The sequence below is a fragment of the Capricornis sumatraensis genome, chromosome 18, assembly GCF_032405125.1.
Source record: "Capricornis sumatraensis isolate serow.1 chromosome 18, serow.2, whole genome shotgun sequence".
Classification (NCBI taxonomy): Eukaryota; Metazoa; Chordata; class Mammalia; order Artiodactyla; family Bovidae; genus Capricornis; species Capricornis sumatraensis.
This window is the reverse complement of record NC_091086.1, coordinates 28,170,379-28,184,305: the sequence shown is the minus strand read 5'-3', so window position 1 is coordinate 28,184,305 and position 13,927 is coordinate 28,170,379.

Sequence of the window (13,927 nt, the reverse complement as noted above, 5' to 3'; positions counted from 1 at the left end):
CTCTACAGGTGCTATGTACACAGCCCAAGCTTACCTTTTCCTCCCAAGTTCAGAATCAAAAAAGTTGGGGGGTGGTGGTAAATATCAATGGAACAGATGGAAATTGAGGGCAATGCTTTTTTAGGTTCTATGAGCTAAGTGTAAATGACACTATTTCTGCCATCTTTACTCTCCGAGAAGTCTGTAGAATGAAGAGCTATAACATGCTGACGGTAGGAAGCCAAGGTTTTCACCTCGGACGGGTCCCCGGAGCTTACCCCATTTACTGTGAAGGACCATCCTCTTGTCCGCTGCTTTCTTCCCTAGTTTTGTCTGCCACACTGTCCACCTACATGACGATCAGAAAGCTCGAATTTACTAGATAAAAAGAAAGCTATTGAAGTTACCATGAGTAAGATGTGGTTATACCCCTTAGTTGAAGAACTGAAATGCGTTCATGCACTTTATTTTTATACCAGTGAGGTAAGATACATACTATCTTTTACATCTTGATGCTGTTTTTTTAGTCACTAAGTCATGCCTGAGTCTTTTGTGACCCATGGACTATAGTCCACCAGGCTCCTTTGTCTGTGGGATTTCCCAGCCAAGAATACTAGAGGGAGTTGCCATTTCCTTCTCCAGGGAATCTTTCCAACCCAGTGGGCTGAACCTGCATCTCCTGTACTGTGGACAGAATTTTTACTTTTTTTTTTTTTTAAACCACTGAGCCACAAGGAAAGCCCTTTTACATCTTACTATGTGACAAATGTAAGTTTGAATACACGTATTTTCTTTCTGGTCCTACTTTCATTTCTAGGAGACATTTGTCTCATTCTTTGGCATTGATGGATCTTTAGGAAAAAAGGGTTCTTTCTTATAGTCTCCACTTTAACCCAGTCTTTATTCAGAGGATCTGTGAGTGGCACCATGGTGGAAAGTGCTTGGATTATTTCAAGGCTCAGTCCAGAAGCTGAATGCTTCCCTCTACATTTCAGAATATCCCTCCCATGTGCGGACATGTAATGGTAAACACTATGCTCAAACATTAAATGGATTTTGCTGCTAAGTCACTTCAGTCATGTCCAACTCTGTGCGACCCCATAGACGGCAGCCCACCAGGCTCCCCCGTCCCTGGGATTCTCCAGGCAAGAACACTGGAGTGGGTTGCCATTTCCTTCTCCAATGCATGAAAGTGAAAAGTGAAAGGGAAGTCGCTCAGTCGTGTCCGACCCTTAGCATGGACTGCAGCCTACCAGGCTCCTCCATCCATGGGATTTTCCAGGCAAGAGTACTGGAGTAGGGTGCCATTGCCTTCTCCAAAATGGAGTTCAGGAGGGGGATTCTGCCAAGTATATCTGTCTGTTTGTCAATGTATTAAGGAATCCATACTTGCAACTTCAAATTATAGAAATCCAGGGGAAATTATGTAATAATAGAGTGGTCATCCTAGGAAATATGCTAGTTTTAATACTTTTATTCTCTCTATGATTAAAGTCTCAACAGTATCAAATAATATTTGACAGTTGTCAAGGTTAAGGCCTTGGCAGTATAAGACTAGACCAATAATCAAGCTATTAGGCATGAGAAATACTGAAGGCATTAAAAGAATAAAGTTTATTATAGTGGACCATGATAGTTATCATTTGGAGCTGTTCAGGAAGTCTTCCCATTACCATTTGTTAGTGGAAGTTTCCTTTGCCCACTCTTGCCTACCCATTCCTAGTCACCTGTTTCTCAGTCCCTGCCGCAGAGGTAGGGGAGTGATTCAGGGCTCACCTGGTTTATTTCTCTGGATTCTCAAGTTTGTCCAGCAAAGGGCATACTATTTAAACCAGTCAGAGAGACTGACTACTGAGTTCCTTATTTTTAGAAGTAAGAGTATTCTTGCCCCTTAAATCACATACCAGGAGGGTACGAAGCTGGGGGCTTCTGGGAGCCATCTTCTCCATCACATTGAGGAGCCAGTCTTCAGGAGGAAAGAAGGAAGCCAAGCAGATATAACATGAATAAGATGAACCTCTGCTTTTTCTCAGAAAAGCTAGAAATTTCAAATAGCCATGCTGTGACTTTACAGCATGACTAGATTAAGCAGTGATAAACTTCGTTTCAAATACTGAGTGGTGACCTCTTTCTCTGATGGGTGGAATAAAGAACATTGTTGAAAAAGTATTAGGACGCCCAGGCTATTCAAAATCTGATCTCTCCTAGCTCGTAGCAGTTGCTTGGCATTTATGGTTATAGATCTATTGTTCTGTCTTGACTGTTATCCCCTCCCTTTGACTTGTTTTAATATGGGGTCTATGGGGTCGCACAGAGTTGGACATGACTGAAGCGACTTAGCAGCAGTAGCAGCAGCATAGATGTTTTAAGTATGGAATGAAGTAATATGTGAAAAATGCCTAGTGTTGAACCTGGTGTATAGTAAATGCACAATAAATAGTATTCTATTTTTGTTAAGATCTCTGAATAAACATGTATAATATCATATAAGCAATTAATTGCAAGTCCAGGTTCGATGCAGGATACAGGATGCTTGGGGCTGGTGCACTGGGATGACCCAGAGGGATGGTACGGGGAGGGAGGGGAGAGGGGGAATCAGGATGGGGAACACGTGTACACCTGTGGCGGATTCATGTTGATGTATGGCAAAACCAATACAATATTGTAAAGTAATTAGCCTCCAATTAAAATAAATAAATTTAAATTTAAAAAAGAAGATCTCTGAATAACTAAGCACAGTGCCTTAAACATTAGATGACCAATAAATATTTATTTGCTAATTCTCCTCCCATCCTCAGCCACTGAGTGTTGAGATGGAACAGGTATTGAGAGAGAGAAAAAAAAAAACCAGTGGTTAGCTGAAGCTAGCTGGCACCAACTTGCAAGGACCAACTGTTAACTTGGCAAGAATTTTTGAGTCACCATTTAAAGTGTGAAAATGTTAGTCATTCAGTCGTGTCTCTTTGCGACCCCATGGACTGTAGCCTGCCAGGATCCTCTGTCCATGAAATTCTACAGTCCAAGAATACTGGAGTGGGGTGCCATTCCCATTTCCAGTGGAGTCTTTCTGACCCAGGGATAAAACCTGGGTCTCCCACATTAAGGCAGATTCATAATTAAAAGTTGAATAATATAAACCTACAATTAAATAAGTTATATTAAAGATAAGGGCGATCAGTACTAAAAGCTTGTCCCTTTCTAGTTGTTTTGCTACATTTTACCAGTATCTATGTTTTTGAGGTTATTCATATTTATGCTATTTACGTGGAGTAAATATGATGGTGTGTTACAGCACACTGATACCAGTTCCATGTTCATTGACATCAGCTTGAAATCAGCTATGACAGCAGTCTTTACCCTGGAAGAAAAAGTGAAAGAAAGAAAGTGAAAGTCACTCAGTTATGTCCAACTCTTTGCCACCCCATGGACTGTGAAGAAGGCTGAGCTCTGAAGAATTGATTTTTTTCAACTGTGGTATTGGAGAAGACTCTTGAGAGTCCCTTGGACTGCAAGGAGATCCAATCAGTCCATTCTGAAGGAGATCAACCCTGGGATTTCTTTGGAAGGAATGATGCTAAAGCTGAAACTCCAGTACTTTGGTCACCTCATGCGAAGAGTTGACTCATTGGAAAAGACTCTGATGCTGGGAGGGATTGGGGGCAGGAGGAGAAGGGGACGACAGAGGATGAGGTGGCTGGATGGCATCACGGACTCGATGGACGTGAGTCTGAGTGAACTCCGGGAGTTGGTGATGACAGGGAGGCCTGGCGTGCTGCGATTCATGGGGTCGCAAAGGGTCGGACACGACTGAGTGACTGAACTGAACTGGACTTTACAGTCCATGGAATTCTCCAGGCCAGAATACTGGGATGGGTAGCCTTTCCCTTCTCTAGGGGATCTTCCCAACCCAGGGATCAAACCTAGGTGTCTCACATTGCGAGCAGATTCTTTACCAGCTGAGCCACAAGGGAAGCCCAAGAATATTGGAATGGGTAGCATATCCCTTCTCCAGCAGATCTTCCCAACCCAGGAATCCAACTGAGGTCTCCTGCATTGCAGGCAGATTCTTTACCAACTGAGTTATCAGGGAAGCTTTACCCTGAAGAAAACTGGAAAATGCAATAAATTAAACATTTTTCCTGAGAGTCAGTGGTTCAATACGCCCTGGCATACTGCAGGAAGGATATTCCTGAGAACCAGTGAAGACACACATCCTCTCCTCCCAGAATTTCTAACTACATCAGGCTATTTTTGGTTCTTTGGGTTCTGAAATGACAACCTGATTCAGTAGAAATTTTCCAGTCTTTGAAAAAGTGGTATTTAAAAAATAAGGCATAGAGGTTATCCCCAGGTTCTGATTCAGTAGGTTGGTGAGGGCTGCACAATATGAGTACAAGGTCCTATGTGTCATTGGGAAATGAGATCACATTTGCAAGGAAACACCCATCAGAGGATGTCTCAGTCACCCTCTGCTTCATTCTGATAGAAAAGAAAGTAGATGAAAAAACTATTACCATTTCAAATAAGTCATCAACTTTCTAAATAAAGACTTGGATAATTAGACCTGAAAATACTTGTAGTTTTAAAATGAGAAGAACAATAGGACTGTTTCTGCCTTGCAGTGGCTGCATTATAAAAACCCAACAGTTACCTGCTTTCAGTTGTTATCCCTCATGAAAGAGGAGATAAAGAAGATGAAGAGGGAAAAACAGGAGGCGCAAAGAGAATCACTTTCAGAAAGTCAGTAATAGTTAAGAGCAAAGACATCAAAGTCTGCTGTTAAGTCATAATTATGATGTGTAGATGATGAATAAAAAGAATTATGAATGGTTCCCAGTTAAATATATTCTTAGAGCTATTTACATAATTCAAGGTGTCCACCAGAATAGTAATAAAACACATACAATGTAATCAGTCAGTTCAATTCAGTTGCTCAGTCCTGTCTGACTGTTTACAACCCCATGGACTGCAACACGCCAGGCCTCCCTGCCTATCACCAACTCCCAGAGTTTACACAAACTCATGTCCATCGAGTTGATGATGCCATCCAATCATCTCATCCTCTGTCGTCCCCTTCTCCTCCTGCCTTCAGTCTTTCCCAGCATCAGGGTCTTTTCCAAGGAGTCAGTTATTCCCATCAGGTGGCCAAAGTATTGGATTTTCATCTTTAGCATCAGTCCTTCCAATGAATAAAGGACTGATTCCCTTTAGGATGGACTTGTTGGATCTCCTTGAAGTCCAAGGGACTCTCAAGAGTCTTCTCCAACACCACAGTTCAAAAGCATCTATTCTTCAGCACTCAGTTTTCTTTATAGTCCAACTCTCACATCCAAACATGACTCCTGGAAAAACCATAGCTTTGACGAGACAGACATTTGTTGGCAAAGTAATACTTCTGCTTTTTCATATGCTGTCTAGGTTGATCATAACTTTCTTCCAAGGAGCAAGTGTCTTTTCATTTCATGGCTGCAGTCACCAACCACAGTGATTTGGAGACCCCCTAAAACAAAGTCTGTCACTGTTTCCACTGTCTGCCCATCTATTTGCCATGAAATAATGGGACCAGATGTAAAATAATCTAGATAATGAAATGTTATTCCTCTAGCAAGAAATATTAAACACATTACTATAATAACATTTTTTAAAAGATAAATGAAAACAGACCCAAATATAAAACATCTGAGTGTATATATGGTATTTGTTAGATTTTACACTGATCAAATCAAGTAACTTCTCACCTTCATACTGTGAAAAAGTCCATTATAATGCAAAAGAGACCCTTCTTCATGTGAGATGTGTTGGCTGATGGAACCAGCAAGTGATGCTTGATGATAAGTGGCCAACTCTATAGAGTACTGAGCACAGTGATTTCTGAAGGTTAGGGAACACGGTAAAAGTGGCCCCATACTGCGTGCCAGATTGTATTATTGGAGTTGTGTTTGGCTCTCCAAACAGCACAGCTGTGCTGTCCACATCGTCCTGCCTATACCTTTAATAGAACTGCCACTCTATACAGTGAGAGATGTTTTTCAGGGTGTTGCCAGCTTTCATGGAATTTTCCAACCTGCATTTATTCCAATGAGTGACTGGTAGAAGCAAGCCAGGTTGTGACCCTAGAGTGAGGTCAAATGTCGGTGAAACCAGGGCCGAAATGGCCTCATCACTGCTCTTACTTTTCTATTCTCTTAAAAACTGCTAACCAACTACAGATCAAAGGTATTTACACGCTCGTGTAGAAGACAAAACGTACAGTTTTGCTGTGCTGTGCTGTTGATAGCCCAATGATCTTCATCGTATATCCATGCAGTCACAGAAGTCTGCTCAGCTTCAGGACTAATATACTTTTCGGTTAAATATTGAAAGATACTGATGAGGTTACAAGATAAATTTTATTCTCATGAAAATCTGTTGTATTTCTTCCAGCTATCTTTTCATTTACTCATAAATTTACATTCAACATTGTTGCTTTCTGGTTTGGCCTACAAGCTCTGCTATAAATTGTTTGTGACTTTATTAGCTGGAGCCACCCTGACTCGAAAGATGAAGTAGATGGATTTTCATTCTGTTCCACTGTTGAGCCTCTCAGCATCACTGGTGCCGAGTTCTTGCTTCCACTGAGATAATACATTTTATGGAGTATCTCACTGGTCTTTTGTTAGGGCATACACACTACACACACACACACACACACTCTTGCACAAACATGCACAAACACAACAAAGGAGAGGTAGCAGACTTGACTGAAAGCTTGGGAGAAAAGTACAGGGGCTGGGGTTCAGACCCACATACCAAAGTAACCGAAAACTGAATCTTCCTGTCTTCAGAAATCCTTCCGCGTTATCCCACGTGCTTTGTGTATTCTTGCTCTTTTAACTCTCATGTGGTTTTCTTCTCTGTTTCTTTTTTCTTCCAAATCCTGATTATTTACAACACAGCAGTGTTTAGGTCTCCCTCTTGGTTTCCTAATGACCCGACTTTTGTCCCAAATACCTTATTAAGGTGTCCCCTTCTAAAAAACACCCTGTTGCCTCATTAAGAGACTCTGTAGCTCCAGCTGTTATCTTAACTTTTAACTCTGCCACATAAACCTGAGTCAATCATGCAGTCAATAAATAGCTTACTAAATACCCAAGTTGTGTGAAGAGTTACATAAATGATTTTCACTTCTGTGTGAAGTGAATACCTGTTCTCAGGTATAGAAATACCATAGCCAGTACTTTCATCCCCCCAAATGCTCATAACGGTCCGCAGATATTTAGTGTTATGCAGTATTGTTGGGACCACATGGGACCTTTAACACTCTCTCTTATAACCTTCGTTTCCTTCTTGGGAATATCTTAAATAGAAGAAAAATAATAACTAGAGTCACTTTGGGAAGTTCATTTAACCAAACATTGCAAATACCATGTACGATACATGGACTTCAAAGTTAAACATATTTAATACCAGCAGTTGGATTCTCACTCTGACTTTGACTTGGCTCTGTGTCCACAAACAAATTGCCTGAGCCTTGATAACTCTAAAATTAATGGCCAAGTGCCCACTTCAAAAAAATCATATTGAAAATTAAAAATAAAAACTTTCAGTAAATTTCTTAACACCATTCCTGGAATGCAGTGTTTAATAAATATCAGCTATTATTATTTATTAACTTTATTGAAATAGCGAGCATGATGTGGATCAACATGTTGAGGCAGAGAGAATTCCTCTGAGCCTTCCTTGTGCAGAAGCAATTGTTCTATACCCGTGGCATGGATGCCCTGGTCTTTCTATGTGGACATGGAAGGTTAAGAGGTCACTCTGCTTCTCTGTGTTGTGTGGCAGCTCCTCACACTGGATCTCAGAAGCAGCCAAGGATGCCTTTTCGCTCCCACCTCGGTCAAGCCGTCGTTCTCCTTTGGAGTGTGCCTCCAGTGAAGATCAGGGCTTCCCGAGTGGACAGAAGAGTCTGGTGGGCTACAGTCCATAGGGTCACAAAGAGTGAGCCATGAGTGAGCGACCAACACACTTCCAATGAGGACCAGCACTGTCCTTCTTCCCTAATTGCCTCAGAGGCAGGGGTGAGGGGATATAGTCTCTTCAGTTTCTATCCCAGCTACCTAGTTATTGAATAATAGATGCTCAATACTGTTTTCTATTTCTCCCACCGGTATGACTGACCCCATTTTTAACCACAGTCAGCTGTCAGTTTCACACGTGGTGCAGCTGAAAAGTCTCAGCCACAGAATCTCAGTTGTCTTTATCATCAGGAAAGCCCCCAGCACAGCGGGCTCTCTATTTTGTATCTGCTGAGCAAAAGAGGGTAGTGTCTGCTGTGATTTTTCTGACGTCTCCCCTCCCAGGGACTGTCCTTCATTGGGCCGACCCCAGCCCCTCTCCACGGACGCCACCGTCCTGGCCTGCTGCTCCTGGCCTGTGCCAGGGAGCTCAGTTTGGTCCTCTCCTCCTCACTAGCTCTTTCTATTCCCTGCATAGCGCTGCTGGAGCCCAGCACTTCAAAGCCTTACTCAGATACAAGCATTAACCGCTGTTCATCTTTGAACCATCACTATATTTATTAGTCTTTTATTTACAATCTCAACATTTGCTGTATTAAAGAAATAGTTCTTGAAAACTCGTAACTGTTTAAAAGGGGAAAGCAATCTCTTACAAATGATTACTCTCTCCTCTGAGCCCTGGTTATTCTTTTACTGCTTCCCCACTTCACCTCGAACGTGACTGAGAGGCTAACACACACACGCCAAGGATACATACATACGTCTAACAAATATTTCTTCCTCTTTTCTATTTTTAAAAGTTATTTTATGTTTTTGTTTTTTAAATTTTTATCTAATGCTCCTGTAACAATAGTAAAGTTGTATCATTATTAATTATATAATGGGTCAGCTTGACATGATACCTCAGGATCCAGCTTAATTATATATATATATATATATATATATATGTATATATACACACACATATGCTTTTTCTTCAATTTTTATATATCATTACACATAATATATGTTTTTAAATGTATTTTGTTGTTGTTTAGTAGCTACGTTGTGTCTGACTCTTTGTGACCCTGGGGACTATAGCCCACTAGGCGTCTCTGTTCATGGGATCTTCCAGGCGAGAATACCGGAGTGGGTTGCCACTTCCTACTCCAAGGGATCGTCCTGACCTAAGGACAGAATTCACATCTTTTATACTGGCAAGCATTGGCAGCCGCCTTCTTTACCACTGAAGTATGCTTATATATATTTATATTTTAGGATTTTATATAAGTATATTAAGTATCCTTAGTGCATGAGGTTATTCAAGGAATAATGATGGTAAAGGCCATCAGCTGCATGTGTAAGGTGACGAGGTTTTTTTTGTTTTGTTTTGTTTATTAACAGGAAAAGAGAGCAAATTTGTGTTAGAATAAAATATCAAGTTGATCCATAATGTGCAAGAACAGAGAGAAGAACAAAAGTTGAATGTGTAGAATGTTAGAAAGTATATAAAATACGGCCAACAAAGACCTCTCCACACCACTTTGGAAAGAAAGAAACAAACCTGATTTATTGTTAAGTATACCAGAGTACATAGCCCTTAAGAGATGGCCAAGGCACTATAAAGTTTCACACAATTGATACAGCAGAGCAGATTCAAAGTTCACTGAAACTGAAGAAGGCAATCACTTTAACTGTGCCCTTCCGAAAGAATACTATAATTTACCTCCTCAAGAGACGGGGTTACATCATGAGATGAACTCCTAGGCTAATTCTGAAGCTGTCTGTTTACATCTGCAGGGATTATGAAGCCCTCAACCTCGAAGAAATTTCTTCATTGTAAAACTGGACCCTGGACCTATCTGGCTCCTGGAGAAATTTAGTTACCTTCCAAAGACCCGCTATGTCATCAAGGAGATCTTTCAAGAGAGGAGGAGCAGGTAAGAAGGGAAGAGGAGGCAGCTGCCACTTCTGCCTGTGTTTATGCAGAGTTTGCAAATCATCACTTTAACACATAAGGCTGTGGAAAGGCATGGTTAGCCTCAGCACTTCTCTTCAATCTGACTCTGTTTTGATAGGCTCTTCCATTAAATCATGTTTTAAGAAGCTTGTGAATCTTTTACTGTCAAACAATATTTTGATTAAAAATAGATTAGGTTTTCTTCTTGTTAAAATGAGAAGTATTTGGTCGTTTCTTATTCAGGGATGGTAGAGCCATACTTGAATTCTGTGTAATCAGCCCATGGTATAGAGATGATGATTCTCAAGAGAAAGTTTTTACTTCTCTGCTGGCCTTACCTTCCTAATTATTAAAAAGATAAATAACTGAAGCTTATAAATTCTAAAAGAATTATTTATGATTGTGTTACTTTTTCCATGTGTATTTTATAATACCATCCTGTCATTTTAACAGGTCATTAAGCTACAACCATTTGTTGTTATCAGGTACCCATCCTTCTACTGTAACCAAGTGACCAAATATCCCTTCAAAATTGTTTTGACTTTGCTTTCCTAAAATCAGATCCTAAGTTCGGAAAAGTTAAGTTTTCAAATATCTTTTGAAATTAAAATTGCCTTTGACATTTCTCCACCCTGTCTTTGATTTTCCAGGCCCTGGAAAATTATAAGACATTGTCATTTCACTTATAAAAAGAGAGATGAGAATAATTATTAATTTGGGAGGTTCAATATTTGTTAATTAGCTCAACACTATTGTAACAACCGGACGGCGAGAGCTATAAATCAAAAGAGAAGTTTGGCCTTCCGTGTCATTGATTTTGTAGGTAACATATTGTTAATATAAATGTTCAAAAGATCGTACACCCTGTAGTGCTGAATTGGAGGCCCTCGGTACCCTATCACTGTCTGTTTCATTGATGAGGTCCCAATCAGAAAGCTGTGCTTTGCAGCCAAGTTGAGAATTTTATTTTCTTCTGTTATTATTAGTTACTACAATAGATTAACTGTTACTCTTTAGGCTTATCACAAGTGGTTTCTGCTTTTTCACTGATGCTTGTCTGAAGGGTCTGCTATAGGTTTCAAGCTAGAATTTGTTTTTCAGCCAAATAGAGAGCCCTCTCAGAGCCCTGTGATAAGGACTCTACCTGATATCCCTAACTATTGATATTTCAATAAAAAATGTGGGTATAGCCTTAAAGCTGATACCTGGGATATCTTTAAGATGGCTTTCTGAGAATCCCAGCAAACTGAGTCTCTTCAATCAAAAGAAATGATTCTGTTAAAACAAGGCTGACCTAAGATCTAGCAGAATAAGAATGACTTACATCAAACTGATGAAAAAAATTAACTGTGATTGTTTCCTTAAAAATTATTGTTATTGTTTTAATGTTCTATTTCCTGGTTAGTCTATAAGGAAGCACCTTGCTTTCTTATTTATTTTATTGCTAACCTCAATTTGTTGTTACTCAGTCGCTAAGCTGTGTCCAACTCTTTGCAGCCCCATGGACTGCAGCACACTGGTTTCCCCGTCCTTCACTATCTCCCGGAGTTTGCTCAAACTTGAGTCCATTGAGTCCTTGATACCATCCATTCATCTCATCTTTTGTCACCACCTTCCCCACTTTGCTCAGTCTTTCACAACATCAGGGTCTTTTCCAATGAATTGACTCTTTGCATCATGTGGCCAAAGTATCGGAGCTTCAGCTTCAGCATCTATCCTTCCAATGATTATTCAGGGATGATTTCCTTTAGGACTGACTGGTTTGATCTCCTTGCTGTCCAACAGGCTCTCAAGAGTCTTATCCAGCACCACAATTCGAATCCTCAATTTAGTAGACTATGATTTGTAACTGAAATGAAACATTTTTTTAAAAAGTCCTATCTGATTCTCACTGATTCCTCAGAATTCTGGAACAAATATTGGTCTTCATTACTTTTCACATCAATATATTTACTTTCAGGTTCAGTAAGAATCCGTGCTCCTAGTTACCAGGATTTAAGTAGACAAAATGATTGTGCAAGTGCTATAGTTGGTGTATCATATTAGAGAGGAGTACTCATCTAATCAGCTATGAGAACCTCCCCATTAAAAGTCAAGTGTTGCCTTTCTTTATGAAGTTAATGCCTGCAAAATTCTCTACAGAGAACAGGCCTGGTACCTGGCTCACTGGGTTCCCGTTCACAGGGAGTGAGGAAGCTCACTTCCTGACAGGCCAGGGACCTTGGCTTCATTTAGGAACTTTGAGGAAAGAGAAGCAGATGAGAAAAGTTTCTTGGGTTTGACTTCCTCTCCTTGGGTAGAAGAGCAAATGATTAGAAGTGTTTGAAAGTTAAATCTGAGCTTCTTAATAAAAATGTCCAGGAGGAAGTGAATCCTCTGGCTGCAGTAGTTGCTTGATACCAAATAACTACAACTTCAAGAGCAAATTCAAGGAGGCTCACAGGAGTAATGAACTCTTCTTGTTCTGTACATGGTAATAGCCAAAATATGAGGCCAGCCTTTTTGGGTTTTTTTGTGTAATCAAGAGCACTCTTTGCTGCTTATTTATGACCAAAATGGGAGACTTGAAATAAATATTATCTAAAACCTAAAACTAAGTAAAAAATGAGGGAGACACATCCTTTGTTACTAAGATCTTGTTTAACAAGTTTACCAGGTGAATATTTAATTCTCTAGCAGTACGCTCTTATGTTCAACTCATTATCTGCTATTTAATTTGGCCCCCAAACATGTTAGTTATATATTTATGTCCAATAAGAAAGATAACCTCAAAGTTGATTGTCTTTGCCCTATAGCACCCTAGTAGCAAGTTTTTATTTAACCCAACAATCTTCCTTCCTTCCTTCTTCCTCCCTTCTCCCCTCCTTGCCTCCTTCTCTCCTTTCCTCCTTCCCATCCCTTCATCTTTCTTTCTCTCCTTCCCCTACTTCCTCCCAATTTCTTTTCTTTCTTTCTTTTTGTTTTAAAAAAAAATGTTTATGAATATTCAGTTCCTCAAATATCTTTGGAATTAGCTTTGCCATCTTACTAGATTCCTCATCATTAAGTTTTTTCACAGGTGTAGATTTTATATTTATAGGAGAGTCATTTATTTAACTTTCTGGAAATTATACTTTTATACTCTCAAATAACACACATGAGAATCTTCATTTTGACTCTGATCACATCCTCTTCTGCATTTCTCCTGCAAATGAAAAAAAATCATGGATATTTACCTATATTTGAATTTATAATATTGTTCTGCTTCTGAAAAAGGAGATGAGGTAGTTTACATTTAAAATGACAATGCAGCATGTTTGAGCTCACATGGAATTTACTGTTGAATTTGAAAAATGTCTGGCAAATGAGTGGGAGATACCCATCAGAATACCATTTTCATGATGCTCCAGGAAACTTTTTGGCACCTAGTAGATTCCAGAGCACAGAGTGCCATTTGGTGCTATACTTTTACGGTATTGGCACTTTCAGTGGTGGCATCTGCAGTGCTACCCTAGGGAGTGGGTGGTACCCAGTAGGAACTAGTGATACCCAGAAGGAGATAGTAGTCACCACTAGAAGCAACAGTGGAGTCTAATGCGCTGGTGGTACCCCACACAGTGGGAGCAACCTTTGAAGGATACAGCTGGTCTATTGGCACTGGAGGCAGTTGGGAAGGGAATTAAGCTAATGTAGTCCAAGTGCATTCCTGATTATAACTTGCTAGAAAGAGAAAACTTGGCATAAGTACTGCTTTAAGGATGTGTGATGGGAGTTCTCTGGAGAATGACTGAGGGCTTCTATTTCAAGTTTTATTATTAATTGTAAAGAAACATGCATCCTCCAAACAGTAAAGCAGCAATGTTGTTGTTCTTTTTGGAAATTAAGGAGCCTGAATGGTTTTACCTAAACAGAGTACAGATCGTCCCCTGTAGGAGCTGAGTCACAGCATACCTACAGGTGGAGTCAACAAGATCTTCAGAAAAGAGATTCAAACCTGCCCCAAAGTGCAAACACTGAAGCTAGGGAGCAATCA